Source organism: Bacillus rossius, chromosome 1, assembly GCF_032445375.1.
Source record: "Bacillus rossius redtenbacheri isolate Brsri chromosome 1, Brsri_v3, whole genome shotgun sequence".
Lineage (NCBI taxonomy): Eukaryota > Metazoa > Arthropoda > Insecta > Phasmatodea > Bacillidae > Bacillus > Bacillus rossius.
In genome coordinates, this window is record NC_086330.1 from 203223821 (window position 1) to 203237685 (window position 13865).

General features: G+C 41.3%; 1 protein-coding gene across 1 annotated transcript in view; it reads left to right on the top strand.

The window, feature by feature from the left end:
- The first annotated feature begins 8722 nt into the window (after window positions 1-8722).
- Window positions 8723-13865, top strand: part of LOC134527245 (eukaryotic translation initiation factor 4E1-like) — an 82632-nt gene continuing 77489 nt past the window's right edge. The window contains exon 1 of the mRNA XM_063359755.1: window positions 8723-8854. The gene's annotated coding sequence lies outside the window, so the exon portion shown is untranslated. The remainder of the gene's footprint in view (window positions 8855-13865) is intronic.

Sequence of the window (13865 nt, forward strand, 5' to 3'; positions counted from 1 at the left end):
TGTGAGTTAGGACTCTGAAAAATTTCTGGTCCGCTAAGATGGTGTAATAAAGTTTTTTTTTTAAATTATCATTACTTTAACTATCACATCCACAATGATAGTATTGATAACATATATTTTAGTTAAAACCTATAAATGATAAGACTTTAAGAAAAAATGGTGGTTACAACAACGAAATGACTGTGGATTTTTGTGGTTTTTTGTGGATTTTTGTAGATTTTTGTCTATAAGGGTTATAATAATGCTGGTACGGGTAAGGAACTTGGCCTCATACACTGGCGTACTTAAGAAACCTACACCTGATGATGACATCCATCAGATGAAATCAAGATAGTGGTCTCCACTAAATAAGATGGCTGCCTCTGCAGACAACGATGGTATATATTTTTTATTTTGATAATAAATTATTTTAAAGAATGCGGTGTAAAGAAAAATTGTAACATGTATGAGTGGTGTGTTCGATGACTATGTTATTGTAACAGAGGATTGGGGGGCTAGATGGTGTATTCATAATGTAGAGGAGTGGGGTGTTCGATACGCAGGTTTTATAATTAAAATTTTATTTAATAATATATTTTTAAATTTTATTGTAAAATTTTGATTATTTAATTTTTTTAAATTTAATTTTTTTTAATTAAAATCGGATAATAAATAAAGATTTTCAAGATGGCGGATGAAACTCGAAATGTCGGGATGTTCTAGAAAACAAAATGGCGGATAAAAAAAATGGTCGCCGGAAGTGACGCAATCCAAGATGGCCGCCGGAAGTGACGCAATCCAAGATGGCCGCCAGAAGTGACGTAATCCAAGATGGCCGCCGGAAGTGACGTAATACAAGATGGCCGCCGGAAGTGACGTAACCCAAGATGGCCGCCGGAAGTGACGTAATCCAAGATGGCCGCCGGAAGTGACGTAATCCAAGATGGCCGCCGGAAGTGACGTAATCCAAGATGGCGGCCGGAAGTGACGTAATCCAAGATGGTCGCTGCGGATCCCCGGATACCCAGCCCCCAGCCCCTGCACCAGGACCAGGGGCGTAGCCAGGGGGGGGTTTTAGAGGTTAAAACCCCCCCCTTAGCCCCAAAACTTTAATTAAATTTCTTATTCATCACTCAAAGAAATTTCATATTAAAAATTAATAAAATTTTTACCATTACAATATTTAAATTTAAGTACCGAAAACTACTAAAATAGCACTATTTTACACCTTAAAATCAAAATTTTCCCGGGGGAGGACCCCCGGACCCCCCGCTTTAATATGTAGGGGGGGGGGGCATGCTACTTAACACCCCCCATACACAAATCCTGGCTACGCCACTGACCAGGACCGGCTATATTCACCTACTCACCTAGTGGAGTTCCTGGAAAAAGATGGAGGGGGGATCTGTTAGCTCGTGAGAAATATATTAGGACAAGCACCTATACGTGCCCGACATCCCTTGAATATTAGAATGAGGCATGACTGGAGCTGCTAACCTAAGCTGAGCTCTGGGAAGTGGGCTGCCCTGGGAGGACGCTGAGGAAAGCGCTCTCAGTCAAGAAGCCGGACACTTACTTGTCGCGTTCATGGCTCGAGGCGGGAAGAAAAATGATGGCTAATAATAGCCTGGCGAAATCACACCAGGCTATCAGTTGCGACGCTGGGGAAACGTCGTGGGACACTAGTAGGAAAGATTTTATCAGGATAAACAATGGGCTAACAAAGTTTATATTAGGGAATTTAGGTGAAAAAATAAATTTGTGCCAAATATTTCAAATTTGCGGCACAATGTGTATTCACTTCATTAACACAACTCGACTGGCTGACTGCGAGAATGAGCAGCCACATGGGCTCCAAAGTTCAGCAATAACAAGTTTAAACCAGTTTAGCTGCCAACACTAACTAATGAGGACAGACAAGAAGTTCATTGCTGTCTGTACAGCCTGTGCCTGGAGCTTCAAGTCTGCACCACCCACTGCTGCAGGGTAAAGCAATATAGAAAACGTTTACGGAAAAACAAACATTATCAGTTACAAGTGTAATAACTACAAATGTTTTATATGTTTATTTAGATTTTTTATTGGTTTTTCATTAATTAAAATTATTAGCATTTATGGAAAAAACATACACTACTGGTTACAAGTCTACGAAATACACAGTATTATCTATTTAATTTTCTTTATTATTTTTTTTCGCTTATTAATAATTTAATTGATCAATCATTAAATTAATTTTAATTAGACACAAACACAATCTGTTACAAGTTTAATTTATTCATGTATGTATGGATGCATTCTACACACATGCTATTATGTTATATGGTTTTGAGGGGAAAAAATGTTCGTGATGGAGAAAAACTGACTTCATTTTCGGTTTCAGCACACCCAAAAATAAAAAGATAAGTCACTTTCATGAAATCAAATCAAACATTTTTTTGTAGACCTGTGTATTTAGAGTCTGTTCTGTGGAAACATAATTTGCAGTGTTTTACTTATTTATATTGTAACGATTTATAATTTGGGGAGAACTGGGTTCCTAAGAGATAACCCAATTAAGTTTTATTACAATTTTATTGATTACTATTATTTACATTATTAATAAATAATTGTAAAATGTCCGATCACAAATCACTGACACTAAAAATTTTATTCGCAAGTTACTCCATGTCTGTCAAGTTCCGCAGTTCGGTAATCCTCACTGAAGCTAGGCTCAACAGTGGTTCGCCCCTTACCTTACCCTCCACACACACAGTCTCGCACCACTCAGTCGCCGAACTCTCACCGCGTCTCGCCACCCTCGGGGGGGGGGGGGGGGGGGGTCTTTCACTCTCTTAGCCGATGTTGTACTTCCCTTTGCTCGGAATCCGCTCGGAACTCGGCACTCATGCGGCGCTTGTCGCGAAACTCCGTCGCCGAATTGCCACGGAGGCCAGCGTCGCTGCTTAAGTACCTGATGGTCGATTTTCTAGAACTAACGAGCACGGCTGTGACGAGTCGCGTCATCCCGGGCCGACCCAACGCCTGAACAGCCCAGAAGGGCGGCATTTATTCGCGTCACTCCGCGAAATTCCCAAGGCCGCTCAGCGATAGACAGCAGCGCCGAGGCAGGACGATGCGCGGGGAGCTTAGGGGGTGAGGGGGTAATGTTGACCCTTGTAATCCAGCCAGGCGCGCGTGGCATGCCTTACATCAGTGGACCGCGGGTGACACGGCGCGTGACGCCAGTGGCTGTGCAGGGCCTCCAGCCAGTTTCGAACCTGGCACCGTGGTCTGGTCTCTCGCATTCGAAACAATATGAGTATTTTGATTATACATAACTGTGCGTCCAAATTACTTGATTGATTAAATTTTTTTTAAGAATAACATCATATTGCGTCTTATTATTTACCTATACTGTAAAAACTATCGTAGTTAAATATTAGTTAATGGGACTTTAATTACGAGCTTTGTTTTGTAACATGTTCCGGCTGTGTGCAGTGTTTATAGTTATACTCGAAGGTTCCTTTCCGACTATGGCTTGGCCAGGTCGAGCAGCGAGTCGTATAGATAACCTCGCCTTTGTCTCGTGGCTTGGTCACTGCGCAGGTAGCTCGTCGAATAGTGGTTGGCAATACAGTGAAGACGGCTGCTAGATGGCGGTGCCAGGGAACAGGAAATAATGGTGCAGGGAGTGAAACGTGCTGATAGCGTAGCGTCCGCCTAACCAGAGGTGTGTCTGTTTTGGTGAGGCGGGATGAAACAGCCCGACGCTCGCTGCTGCTTCTAGCGCGGTGTCGCCTCCAAGCGCAAGGCTGTGGACTGGCGCGCAGTCTTCTCGTCGGGCATAGGTCAACTATTATATTCAAGCCGTAACTACATCACATGGTGGAGAAATGAAGATTAAGGTGTAATGTAAAGCCCTTGGGTGCTTTCAAGAATATTGAGCGGTCGTTTCACTTCTAAAGCTGGAATCACAATGCCCCGACGGGTCCGACACGACAGGCCCGACAATCTGTCGTGCAGCATCTCAGCACGACAGATTAAAAAGCGTAGGGTCACAATACCACGACAAAAATAACCCGACGATTTTCAATTTGGCCTTCGGCAAATCGTGCCAAGCTAAATACTTCAATTAAAATGCATTATAGAATGCACTAAAAACAAAGTAGGCTCTTTTATTTATTATTGACAGTTGAAGTGCAAAAAAACATTTAGTCGTCTGCAATACGAAGTAAGGTTAAGTTGATTCGTAAAACAAAGAGAAGTTTATTATAGTTACAAGGAAACAAGATAAAGATATGTCAGCGAGGGACAGAAAAATACTCCTGGTGTTAGCTGTGCGAAGAATTAAAAAGAAACATAATGTTAAAAGATGTATTCTAAAATAACGTCTTTAACCATAAACACGATGATATAATATGTTTATGTTTATACAAACAGACTAAGGCAAGCTACAAATTTTTCAATTAATTCACCCACACGTAAAACGAAATTTCACTTTTCAGCAAAAATATTGACCAAGTACATAAATATTTTTTGAAATTTAGTTCTGTACTGCTTCCTTTTCGTTGCCGTTTTCTTTTCTGTCGGGCAGCCCGATACGACGAAATTAGAAATAGAATCTATTCCTTGCGGGCCGTCGGGGTGCGTATTTTGTCGGGCTGACGTCACGGCGAGCTTGTATTTCATTGGCTGTTGAACATGTCGGGCCTGTCGTGTCGGGGCCGTCGGGGCATTGTGATTCCAGCATTAAAATTATTCTGGGATCATGATTTCAGCAATTTCCACTCTTCTAAAACTACAGTTTAAAAACGAAATATGGAAACATAAATACTCACCAACGCTCAGCGTATTCTTAAATGTTTCTCGTAAGTAGACACTACTCAGATATATTGAGCAGTTTTCAAATGGCGTGGTTTCTTCTGAAGATCTGCACATCATGTGTGTCCAGATAGGCGGGGCCTACGAATACAATGCAGTAGAGTCTAAGGCTACGGCCACACGAGCGTGTTTTCACGCAGAGATTCTGCGTGAAAACACGCCAGAAATATGAACCGCAGCAAGGAGAATGAGACCGGCCAGACGCAGCGTGAATTCCCGCCGGGGAGAGGACAGAAAGGCGCGTCTTCAAGGTCGCCCGCAAGAAAATGCACCGCGGCCAATTCGTTGGCGTGATTTCACGCAGCGTTTCAGTCGATACCCGGCCACACGTGCGGGAATTCTCGCCGCGTTCTGTTCTGATATATATATATATATATAACATATTGTTTAGTTATTTCATGAACATTTTTCGGTGCAAAAATTGGTTAGTATGACATTAAATTTACTGTAATATTTGTGTATGAAGTGTAAAGCCAGTTTTATGGATTAACAGAATAAATGTCAAAAAATACAAAGAATCAACTTTTTTTATTAAATCTTTTTTTAGAACTTCTTACATCATATCCATTGTCAGTTTATGTATCTACAAACTATACAAGTACATGATTATTTACAATAAATAGTTGAATATTGCTTGCGTGCATAATTCAAAATATAATAAACCACATTACAATAACTAAAAACATATTAATCTTTTATTCGACTGTATTTTTAGTAAAAATATAGTTTTCATTTATGACCTGGGAGCCTCACGGATAATTCAGTTATTTAATACAATCTGAGCCCCTGAAAATGCTACACACAAAAAAAAAAATCAGTCATACTGTAAGCGAGCATTGTCTTTACTCAGGAATATTCACAAAATTTTGCCATGGCACTGACCCTTTCTCAGAATTGAAGTAATCAGCAAAAAGATCTCTAATAGCTTTTCCACTATTATTTCCTCTCGTTCCGTATGCAGGAATGCTTTCCAGTGTACAAGACAGTGTGTCGTCGAAATTATAGCCATCTTGCTTTCTTACGAAGTAATGAAGTACGCAACATGCTTGAATAATGATATCTGCCACATCTACACTGACGTCCATTGGGCGATGGAAAATTCGCCATTTATTTTCTAGAATGCCAAATGCACATTCCACATAACGCCGTGCTCTTGATAACCTGTAGTTAAAAACCTTTTTTGTAGGCGTAAGGTTTTTTGCAGGATAAGGTCTCAATAAACATTCACTTATTGCAAAAGCTTCATCGCCTACTAATACATAGGGAAGTGCTATTCCAGAAGGATCGTTTTTCAAAGGCATAGGTTGTGGCAAATTCAAAGTTTGGTTGTAAATTTTTTTTCCCAGTTCAGTCCTTTTCAATATATTTGAATCGCCTTCATTACCAAACGATCCTACGTCAATGAATGTGAAACAGTAATTACTGTCAACAACAGCCATGAGTACAATAGAAAAATATTTCTTGTAATTAAAAAATTCGCTACATAAATTCCACGGATTAATAATACTTATGTGCTTACCGTGCACCCACGCAATGGGGGAAGTTCGCTTTTCCTTCATATAGATCACTGATGTTCATCCCGTCTTCTTCGGTTGGTGGTTTCATGTATATTTCATTCAATGTTTCCCATATGGCAGTGCAAGTGTCTTGAATAATGTCAGCAATTGTAGAACGTCCGAGAAGATAGTCAAAGTGAAGAGAACGTATGGAATTTCCAGTGGCCAGGTACCTGCAAAAAAGTTCAGTATAACTATGAAGTAATTTATGAAATAAGTTAGAAAAATTATATTATCAAAAACTTTAAAAAGCATTTTTTAAAAAGGAATGCAACTTAAAATCACACAGATATAAGTACATTTAACTCGGCGTAATGCAGAAACCTTCCTCCTAGTGGCTGGACCGAGATTTGAACTTGTGTCACACCGCCGAGCATTAGTCCAGTACTAAACTATGTCACCTCGCGTGGTCACGGCAGTAAAAACCAGCTGGAAATCATATTAATATACAATATATTTGGTGTCAAGAACAGTCTCTGTATGTAGTCCGATCAGCTAGGCAATTGCAACCAACTGCTCACGACCATCTTGTGTTTTTTTTAAATTTCGCCTGTAAGCATATATGCATAGTACTTAAAGCAAGCTGATAACAAATCACGTGCGCATCGGTTGTTGTGTCACGTGGCTGCCACAGGGCAGTTCCAAGCTCTCAGAATGGAGATACGACGAATTATTGTCATGTATCTTATTGGATCGTATCATTGCCCGTAGAGAAAGGGATGCTTGCATAAAAATCGTACATAAGGTCATCTTCCTTTCCTTTACGATGGAATTTACACTCACACCCGCCGTAACCATTGTGCTACTTCAAGTAATTTCAGCTTTGCATTGGGTAACGAAACGGCTTCTGTACACAGATTTTGGGACGTTCGAGACATCATGGACTGCAATATAAGCTCAATCATCAATATTCACTCTACAGCAGTGCTTTCCCAAACTGCTCCAATTGATGCCCTCTCTTCCTCCCCCTTTCAAAAAAAATTGGTTTTCTGTAAAGTCGGTTTACGGACGATAGTTTAACGTGACGTCATAACAAAACATTGATGAAATGATTGCATACTTTTATGAATAAAATTGAATCATTTATATTGAATTACAATTTTTTTGTATGGATACAAAGGGGGAGTGAAATTAAATCTACAATTTAATTGATAAATTTACTTTTATTTGCACTCATTAATTCAAATATGTTTACTACTTTAACGAACAGATTATTTTAACAATAACTTTTATACATGTTTGCTATTTAACTTCTTCCAATCTGTGTTATTCTGTTAATGATAGGACGATGATAAGAAAAGTAGGAAACGAATGGGAGTGTTTCAATGATGATGTGAAGGAAAATGGCTTACCCAACACCAAAATGCAGTCAAAAATAATATATTTGCACCACGGACTCTGCAGCAATGCTAGGAGGAACGGGTTCGCAAAGAGCAATGAAAATGTTACATTGAAATGCATGAAAACAGAATTACGCCACGGACTCGGTCGCAATGCTAGGAGGTTCAGGTTAGCAAAGAGCAATATGAAATGAGCGTAACGGGACACAGTGAAACGGGACAATGTGCGTAACGGGACACTTTTTCGTGCGTGCAGCCAGCGTTCATCGATTTATTAGACGTCACGTCAAAATAAATCCTCGTCTGAAAGCCCACGGGCCGTCCTATGTTAATTAGATTAAGTTTCTCTTTGACTAATGTTTAGTGTCTTGATAATCTAAAAATCGCCACATTTTCCAAGCAGTATTTCATTATACTCTTATCGGCAACCGATCCTGGAGTTATTTCACAGAGTTATTCACAAAATGTGTGAGATTACTTTATAAACTTTATTAAACGTTAACACTTTTTGGGGTTTGAATCAGGAAGGAAGTATTTTTTCTCACCAACTAACTGCTTTTAATGTATTTTTCAAGAACCAATTCTACTTTAAATATTAGTTTCGTTATGAACACCCTTGAAACAGAAATAAGAGCATTAAAGGAACATATTTAATTAAAATAAGGGATTGAAACAAGTGTGACCGCTGTACTTGTTACGTTAGAGCGAGAATATTGAAGTCGGTGGCCTAAAGTGCCGTAAGCCGGCAGCTTTTGGCCCGACCTCGCATGATGCTGCCGTCATGTGGCGGAGCGAGCAGCGCCCGGCGGGGAAGCTAGGAGCTCCTCCAACTCGTGTGTGTGCCGTGCCAGGGTCTCGAACCCTGAGAGGTGCGGCGACGTTCCGCTAGAGAGTGCTCGCAGCGAGCGAGCGACGGTGCTGCGCGCGGCGGCGGCCCCGCCAGGCGCGCCGCGATATTGATCCCCGGCTCGGGGGCTGGCGCAGACGTGAGCCGGGCTGTGTCGCGACTGTCGGTCGCCCGCCGTAGCCGCACCTCGCCCCAGAGGCGACCCCTAGCGAGGGCCGCGCCGCGCGCCACGCCTGCCGCGACCCCAGAGACCCCGGAGACCGCGCCGGCCGGTGAGTACAGAGGACTGTCCTGCTGTGGGTGACGGCGGCCGGCTCAGTTGTTGTTTACGAGGGGAACAACGCAACCCCCAACTTACGTCCGTTCGAAAATTTTAACGTGTTATAGCATCTCACGTGACATAGTTATGCTTGTAGTTAGGGCCAGAGTCCATTAAACTGCGGTCTGGCGAACGAGCCAGGAAGTTTTAAATATGAAATCAGGATGTAGCGAGAAATCTCACTCTTAAGAGCCCGGAAACTCTACTCGCTTTGTTCGTGGGTACATGGTGTCTGGTGGGTGCCTGTGTCGTAGCAGATCGTGGAAGCTGAACGGCTAATTTTCCAGCGACCTGGTTATTCCATCAGGCAATTTCAAACGAAATTTTGAGTTTGCGAACAACTTCGAGACTTTCATATCTACTTGTTTTCACAATGTCGTTGAATAGAAATTCCTTATATTTATTTCCAGTGATGATAAGCTAAGTATAAACTTTGTAACTATTTCTTTCCCTTTACAACTACTTCCAGAGAATTTTAATCTAAAGTATTTTGTTTGGTATTGTTTGCCTTTTTTATTTTTTGTTTCATCCTGGCTGTGTGGTTAATAAAGGCCACGAGTATGGGACACCATCCTCTTGAGCACAATATTGTGACTGAAAATAGTTTTTGTGCGTGCGTCGTCAACTCGATAATCTTAGCATGCATTAAAAGCGTGTGTGGTTCGTAATGGCCCGGTCACGTATATCGCATCACGGTCGCGTACATCGCATTATGCATTCACTAATATTTCAGATAAAAAAAAAACCTCGCGAAGAGCAATGTTCAGTGCTTAAAAACTTGTTTTTACTGTCTAGACTAGTAATATGAGAATGTATAAGAGAAATGTATTCCTACGTGAACTTAAATGTTTGATAAAACATCTTGCTCATAAGATTTCCCATAACTCTTTTAGTTGGCTACACTTCGCGCAGATGTGCTAGATGCGTTTGTGCTCGTATTGTCAGACTGGATACGTATACGTTGACTGAAATGTATCGATCAGCAACTGCACACGCCCTCGCACGGGGCTGAGGGACGAGGGGCGTGAGTGACGCAGTCCGGGGCGGGTCACGTGCTCGGCCGGTCAGCGACCAGCAGCTGCAACTGCACCATTCTTCACTAATTCTCTACGAAAACTACATTTTATTTATTTATTTTTTAAGTTTTTAAAGTTAATGAAGAGCTTCCTTCTGTTATAGGCTAGTTTTTTATTGTTTGAAATCATGGAAGTCCTTAATTTCCGAAAAATGCCCCTCCCGATTTTAAATTGGGTACGCCCTTGGCGAGAGTCCTTTAAAAAAGGAGCAAAATTTGCTCATAACATGTTTCATGCAAAGTTATGTTTTTTTATTAAGTGAGTGCGGCACTTAGGAGTAGGGAGCTCGATGGTGGGGTGTCGGGCAACTGGTAGACTCTTCGAGACTCTTCGAAAGTTGTTTGTTACAATTTTGTATTTATTGTTTAGTTTTGCCTTAGAAATTAATAAATTTTTGTTTTATCCTACAAATGGATTATATGAGTGTTAATGAACTGCCGCTATCAGCAGCGAGGACTGGGCTCGCGGAGCCGTGGCGCGAGCAGCGGTGTGGACGAGGAGCCAGCCGCCTGCGTCTCCACGCCTGTGGACTGCGATCACAAGCACTGCAAAGTCGAGAGCAGTACTTCCAAATAAACATTTTATCATGACTATAAAGTACTATTTTTATCCGAGAAAATAGAAAATGATTTTCGCCAGACGTTTCAATTGATGTGTCCCTTCGAATAAACACTGTGGTCCACGAGCTATAATAAACTCCTCGACATTGCTTTCAACCTAAAAACATTAAGTTTTGCCTGTACATAGCTATTTGTGCGTGTGTAGCATCGTCCTGATTAACAGATGAAAACATACATGTTAAGTTTCGTGGTGAAATGTAAACGACGGCTGATAGAGGTTATGTATTGCTTTAACTAGAACTGGATAAAATCCCCATTTTTGTGTTTATATAACTGGATTTTTACATATTTCGAAAACCGTGTACGTCGGTTGGAAAAATGGTTTCAAACCGCCGTGCTTCCGCTCAGTGAGGATCTAAGCCGTTGCACTGTTAAAATTCTCATCTTAAATGTATGATGAACGCTGGTTAAAATTCATCCAGGGGTCTTATAAATGTATTGTCATCTTCGTAAATTTACAGGTACAAAGTTCGATTCTTTGAACATGAACCCACAACCCACAAGAAAATGTTTTCGAAAACTGGTTAAGACTCGTGAAAAATAAAAACACACACTATTTCTTCCATGCCTGCGTTTTTACTGTTTATATCCGAAAACACATTTCGTAAAATGAAATACGGCGTAGTTCCTATGAGGATCCAGTTTTCTAAAATTACGGAAAACTCTTTGTTTATTTGAGGTAAATTCTTCGTTGAAACGTCCTTAAATTGACTGTAATTTCAAACAGTGTGGCAACCAGCAAGCCTTTGGAGTGTCCGGGTAGTCCCGGCTGGGTTAGCGTGAACTCTCTTCGAGCGAGGCGGAATCGTTGCTTCGCAGTCGTGTTGTATATCTGGGCCTGGACAGGAACTCGGGTTACACCGAGCAATGCTTCGCTGCTCAAACTGAAGAGTGGTTTCGAAATTTTGAGAGACAAGTTTTCAATTTTTTTTCTACATTATACACACATACACACACACATACACTCACACACATATATACATACATACATACATACATACATACACATAATTATTTACTCTATAATAATAAATTATTTTTGTCCAGCAACAGGGTAGACCTGGAATAATTATCTGGTTATTTTGATTTTCTTGAAAAATATGGGAATATAGGTTAAGCCAGGAAGTTTTGACTAAATGTTTAGGTTATTCCTATTTTGGATTCAGTCTTTGCTGCATTGATAATGTACCAATTTTTTTTCGTAGAGCTGTATTTTGTGGCAATTTGGGGGTGGATTCCATCTGACGGTGTCTCGGAATGTGATATAATAGACAATTTGTGCATAGATTCCAGAATTTTTGTTAGTATTTAAGTAAACAGTTTGTCACTACATTGGAGAATACGTATGTACGTTGTAGTGAGTGTTATGAAACAGCGCAAAAATAGATACTGGTGGTTTTATATGTAAATATCACAAATGTTGATCGGTGAAATAAAAAAATCATTGACCTAGAGAAGTTAGGTAAAGGATAAGGGAATTCTGGTTGTGGATTAGAAGATAGCGTAAAGCCGAGTAAAGCGCTGAACTTGTGCTGGGACTCGCCAGGACGTGAACGTGTGTGAGTTACAATAGTCGCGGATGGAGTCGAGCGTGACTGTTTATTGGTGACAAGGCGGGAAGTGTGGCTACCGCCCGCCTGTCACTGTGCGCTCCCCTGGTGTGGGTATGTTCCAAGTCTGTGACACTTGTTTTTATTTGTGGTAGTAGGTAAGTTTCGTGCACACAAATAACGTGCTGACATCTTGCAGCACCACCAAATGTGCAAAATGACATTTATAATAGGCCTATATTTCACAAAATAAAAAATGTATTTAATTTGTCATGTTTTAATAAAATAGATTCACGGTATGAACTTGTGACGTATGGTTACGTTTACATTTTGTAAATGTTCTATTTTTTTTCTCGGTAGGTATCCTTGATGCTGCTTGGCCACGCTAACGCGTCACGTGCTTGTAAGCACCGAAGATACTGGCTCCAAATCATGCAAACTGTCGCTACTACGAAACTTAGCACTCTACGTCTACTCTCACTCCCACGGTGTCGCCGCCTCTCTTCACACTTCCCTCCCTCCCTTCTCCCTCTTTTCCGCTGTGTCTCACTGTCTCCCTGTCTCCCTGTCTCCCTGTCTCCCTGTCTCCCTGTCTCCATGCGCCGCAGTTCATCTGAACACTCTGCATTTTCGTTGGTTTTATTTTTAGTCAAGAAGGCGTTGAAATTCGAAACCACTTGTTCTAAAACGTTCTCAGTGCATTTGTTGGAGAGGACTATCTGTTGGAAGTGTGGTCCAAAGTACTCAGACTAGCTGAGTACTTTGATACTTTCCTTGCTGTTGGCAAATGGCGCTACGATCACGAGCGAACTGAAATAATGAATCATGGCTCAGCTTCTTGTCGGCGAACCAAGGAAGCAAGAGCTTGACAGTAGGGTCCCTACCAAGTGTGGCGGTGCCTGTATGCGTGTCCTAACTGTTGCAGCCATGCAGGGGCCTGCTGTGGGAGAGCAGTGATCAGGGGCGTAACTGGACTAGTTTCCACCCGGGGCAAGAACTCATCTTGGGGGCCCCGTTTTTTTCCAAACTAACCAAAACAAAATTTTTCTTTCCCGACTAAAACTCATATCGCCACCCCATATTAATTGACTTTTCCCATCTTTAATTCAACTTATACTGTAAATAAATAGAGTTATTGGCAGTCATTTAATTTTAAATACATCGAAAATTGGGTAGCATGCGAAAAATAACAGTTTATAAATATTTGACGAGTAGTATAGGATAGCCGGTCCTGTGCCAGACTACAGACTGTGGAGTGTGATTGTCGGTCCGCCATCTAGGATTGTGACGTCACGGCGGCCATCTAGGATGAACATGACCTTGACCCTGGTAGCCATATTAAATCCACTCTCTTGGATCCGCCATCTTTAAATCGAGCGCCCCACTCACTTTTGATGAAATTTTCGTCACGACCGCCATAGTCATTTTTTTTCTGTTCTGCTGGAGGTCGCCATCTTAGATACCGTCGAATTTGTTTCTGCTGTTTGTTCCTAGAGAGCGCCAGCGTTGCTCTGTCTCATCACATAAGGTCGATGTTCCATTACCTACCAGAGCTATTATGGTCCTTAGCGACATATTAAATTTAATTTTTAATGCAAAAAACATGGGAAGCGCTGTGATTCGAACCATCCAGCTCTGATCTCTAGGTTGGTAAACATACGCCTTTAACCGCACGGCCATCGAGACATTTACCAGACTGAGAATTAAATAAGGTATAT